At 43.7% G+C, this 4,853-nt stretch overlaps 1 long non-coding RNA gene across 1 annotated transcript; it reads right to left on the minus strand.

Moving 5' to 3' along the window:
* Nucleotides 1-1,817: 1,817 nt before the first annotated feature.
* On the minus strand, nucleotides 1,818-4,841 carry LOC109288370. The gene is made up of 2 exons (XR_002095120.1): nucleotides 4,448-4,841; nucleotides 1,818-2,427 (listed from the first exon to the last, which is right to left on the minus strand). It is a non-coding gene; the product is annotated as an uncharacterized LOC109288370 (long non-coding RNA).
* Between the last annotated feature and the right edge of the window lie 12 nt (nucleotides 4,842-4,853).

The raw sequence follows: 4,853 nt of genomic DNA on the forward strand, positions 1-4,853 counted from the left end.
TTGTTTTGAGAACTGTTATCACCTTCTTGTTGATTTTACGAAAGAAACATTTGTTCCCAAAGAACTGTAAAAGACATAATAAAGCAGAAGGGTTTTTCTTATCTTAGAATATTCTTAAACATACAGTATCAGCATCTTCTTCAATTTTTTTTTCTTCACTCTCTTTTCTTAGTCAAGTTAGAGGCCTGGATTAATTTATTTCTACACATCGGATCAAGTGTTGTAAAGTCGAAACTGACATCATAAAGTTGAAACAGGGTGTCAATTTATAAACGTTGCAAGTGCAAAATGTTGTAACTCAAAACATAAGTCAAGGACTGCCTGTATTGTAATTGTAGGAATCCCTGTGGTATTTAACTATATATTTAATCAAAGTGTGTTCTGACATTTTTCTAAGGCCTGGTCTAAGCAATGCTTTTAGTTTTTTCTTGGTTTTTTGTTGTTGTTTTTTTAAGTACCTGAATAACTGTCAGTTAGGGGAGTCTTTTTACTTAAATATGGGCACTGATAGATGTGAAAACCCCCCACAAAAATAGCTCTTTACTGGAAGAAGCAGGGTGTTAGTTCAGCCTGGCTCTGCAGCATTTGTATACATCAAGTGCTTCAGCAGGGTTTTTCAGCACTTTTATCTAATAGCTGATTCAATCTGAGTTATACAGATGTTGGGTGAGCTGGGTCCAACCAACATGACGCCTCTTCTGGGCATGTGCTGAGCTCAGTGCAGGGGCACACTGACATTAAAGTAAAGCACTGTTGTTGGGTTTTTTTGTGGGGGGTATTCTATGTCTGTAAGCAGGCTATGTGACTAGTGCAATTCTGTGTGGAAGTAGCTACATGGTATAAAAATGTCATTCCTGTGTAGTTTTGAGGGTGTTGGTCATACCTATATAGTTTGTGCTTTTCATAGATAGTAAGGGACTGGAAGAGACCTCAGAAGATCATTGGGTCCAGCCCCCCCACTCTAGGCAGAAAGACAACTGTCCCCTACTCTAGGCAGGAAGGTGACTGTCCAGTCTCATCTTGAAGATTTCCAGGGTAGGTGATTGCACCACCTCTGGAGGGAGCTTGTTCCAGTCCGGACACCCTGACTGTGAAGTTTTTCCTAATGTTGAGCCTGAAACAGTCTTCCAGAAGTTTGCGGTCATTACTGCTGGTTAGAGAGTGATACCTGGACAACTGCTTCCACTCTGGGACTATTTAAGAGTACTTTTGTATCACTTTTTTATAAATCACTTTAAGAGTGATTAAAGCTTAATCACTTATATGCAGGTAGTAACACAGTTGTCATCTTCAGAATGAATAAAGTCTATCTGGCTGTAGACCAGTTCTGCCTGAGTACAGTAGGAACGAGGCGGGGGAAAGCAGCCTTGATACAGTCACAGTAGTACAAACTTACCCTGTCTACACTAGGATTTTATTATGCCTTTATTTTTATTTTTTCCTAGAAGACCCAAGGTCTGTACAGTCCACCACGGGAAGAACAAATAAGTTTTGTTTTGAAAGTTTTCTGGAGCAGTGGCATGCAGTGGAGGGAGGTGCTCCCCTGTGCCCTGGCTGGGCAGCACTTGCCCCAGCCCCTGTCCTAGCCCCAATCCCTCCTTCGCTGCGAGGGCATTGATCTGTGCCCTCACACCCCTTCCCTCCACTGCGTTGGAACCTCAAAACATGGTGTCCGTTTATAAAGGTCGTAAGTGCTGTTCGTCGCAAGTCAAGGACTGCCTGTATTTCAAATAATGGTTCCCAGCAGTATTTGGCATTTGTCAACTATAATTTAAGTATGAATAGCGTAGGGAATGTACTGCTTCATTTAAAAAAAAAAAAAAAAGAGGCTGATTTTCATTAGTCACAAATAAGGTGACCCATAATTTGAAATGCAGTATTGAACAGGTTATTAGATTACAAGTTTTTCTGTTGGATCTTTTAAAAAGTGAACTTTTGGGCTGTATTAGTCCTAAGATTTTGCATTGTAATGAAACCCAAGTTAGTCCTTGGCTGAGCTGCCTCCAGATGTGGAAGTGGAAAGCAGAGGTCACTAATGCTCCAAGTTGTGTATATATAAGCATGCAGTGGTAGAGTGCTGGTGCACTGCGTTGGGAGTCCCAACAGTGGGTAAGGATTTTATGGGCATCTTCTGGAGGAACACCCTATTACCTCTAAGCTGAAAATACAAAACTTTTTTTTTTAAACCAATATAGCTGCTGTTTAGGCATGTGATAACCCTGCCCCCCCTACCCCCACCCCAAACCACATTTTTGTATGGATAAAGCCCCTAGGTACAAGAGCAGTTAAACTAGTTGTACATGTGATTATCCCAGTATAAAATGTACCCATGTGAGGAGTGCCATTCCTTTAATAGTAAAACTTCTGAGTTTACATGATTTAGGGTTCAGTTCCTCTGGATCCCACTAGAAAAGTACACTGTAGCAGCTATGGACATAAATGGAATTAAGGAGAAAATTTCAGGAGCAAAACAATGTACCCACAAAGCTGCAAAACCAACATATGGGACTTTGAAGGATAACTTGTTCTCAGGCTGGTACCCAGTCAGAGATGGACTGCTGTCCATTTTATATTTCTTCAACAGTAGAAACACAATTGTTGCTAAGGAACAGTAATCAGATTAGACATTTCTGAGTACCGGTGTGTAATCTTGTTTCAGATTAGTCTGTAGCTATTAAAATGATGCAACCTAGGATTACCTCTTCATTATTTAATTTGTGAAGAGAGAGACTTTTCCCAAAACACATAATTTATAGAACTAATTCAGTAACTTGATCTAGTTAAAACATTTGTTTTGTGCTTTTTTGGTAAACAATTTAAAGTTTTCCAGTAAATGGTAACACAAATTAGACAAATGATTTAAACATCAGCATTTGTATTAGCTTTTCCTTGGTGCTTTTTTTGTTGGGGTGCACCAATAAAGACATCTTTTGGCTGATACCAATGGCCAATTATTAACCAGCCATATTGGCCGATATCAATCCAATAGCCAATATGCAGCGCAGCAGCTTGGAGAGCAGCATCTGGCTGGCAAGTCTGGTGGGGGGGGAAGAGATGTCAGGGGGCAGGTCAAGGCCCCCACAGTCGGGGAGGGAGTAGGGCTGCGGCAGGGGCAGGTGCTGCCTAGCCAGGGTGGTGAATGTGATCCTGGGAGCAAGGCAGAGCCGCAGGTGGATTGTCTGGGAGTGTAGCGGGGAGGGGGGCAACTCCCTACTGCTGCGCACACGCCTATGGGAGGCATGTGTCCCCTGGATTTGTGCACGGGGTGCAGGCTCGGGGCCAGGGGCTGTGCCAGCCTCTTCCTGGTGGGAACTGGGCCAGGCCTGGGCTCCGAGCAGGCAGGGGTGGGGCAGGCAGCAGCAGTACTGGGAAGGGTGGCTATGAGGTGTGCTATGGCCACCCCAAAATTTGCCATAGCCACCACTCTCAGCACTGCCCCCACCCGCCCTGCCCCCATTTGCTCAGAGCTCAGCCCCACTTCTGGGAATAGGTCAGCACAGCCCCTGGCCCCAAGCCTGCAATAGGCAGCCCACCCTTGTCCTGTGCATAAATCCGGGAGACACGTGCACCCCTCTTCCCCACCCCCCCAGTACCCCCCAGACAAGCCACCTGCAGGTCCGTCCCACTTCTAGGATTGCATTCACTGCCCTGGCTGGGTAGCACCTGCCCCTGCCCCAGTCCCTCCCTCACTGTGGGAACCTCTATCTGCCCCCTTCCCACTCTCGGTCCCTCCCTCCCCCACAGACTCAGTGGCCAGATGCTGCTCTGCAAGTTATGGGGCTGTATTCCTGGCCTCCTGCATGCCATGACTGCGCATATGCATGTGGTATTTATCGGTGACATTATTGGCTACACCTGCCAAAAAAAGGCTGATTGCTGATGTCAATTTTCCTTTTATTAGTGCCAGTCCAATATGGACCAATATATTGGTGCATCTCTACTTTTTGATGTAGTAACAAGATAATACCTGTAATTTAATAACAGATTATGGGGTATCAACTGGTTTTACCTACAATCACTGTCACTGCAAGTGGTTACAGGGGGAAAGATTTTTTTTCTTTCTACTTTATCTTGTATATTTACTAGATTGCATATTTAGTTCCCATTTCTATGAAACGCTTATTTAAAAAAATAGTTAACTAACTTCAAGGGAGTATCAACTTGGAAATAGAGTTAATTTCACATTGCAGTCCTAATTCTAAGATGAATAAAAGCATTTTACAATTAAAAATGGACCTTTTGGAAATAATGGGTAGTTATAAAAGCCATTTGATGTAATTTAAAAAAAATGAATGTTGATTGTGCCAAGAGAAAAATGGAGGGCACTGCTGAGCACTCAAAGCTCAAGTGCCTAAACTAAGGTAGAGTATATTCCTTGTGCTGATTCCTACAGTCTTTGTCATTCTGAGAGAGCATTATATAACTATGTAAAGGAAAAACTGCTTACCTTAAACAGAGCATCCTGTAGAACCTGGTACTATGTTTTCTGATTTCAAAGTATTTGTGCAACTTTTCCTTTCTGTGAAAGTAATATTTCATAAAAACAAGTACACACCCCTTAGAGCAGGGGTACCCAACCTGTGGCACATGTTCCCACTTCTTCCCATTTTCTGTATGCAGATTCTGTACAGTTTCTCAAATTTTACTGCTCAGTGGATACGTCTAAACTTGCAATTAATGCACTCCCCTGCAGCAGCCTGGGGTACCCACTTCTCTTTTTCCCCACCCCAGTCCCAGTGCTGCTCAGCTCCCACCTCCCCTCAGCACTGAGCAGGAGCTGCAGTGTGGGCTAGGAGATCCCAGCTTGTCACTGCCCTCCCTCCAGTTAAGTGCAGAGCAGCCCCATGATGCAG

The sequence above is a fragment of the Gavialis gangeticus genome, unplaced genomic scaffold (genome assembly GCF_001723915.1).
Source record: "Gavialis gangeticus isolate Ggan-Ray unplaced genomic scaffold, GavGan_comp1, whole genome shotgun sequence".
Taxonomy (NCBI): Eukaryota; Metazoa; Chordata; order Crocodylia; family Gavialidae; genus Gavialis; species Gavialis gangeticus.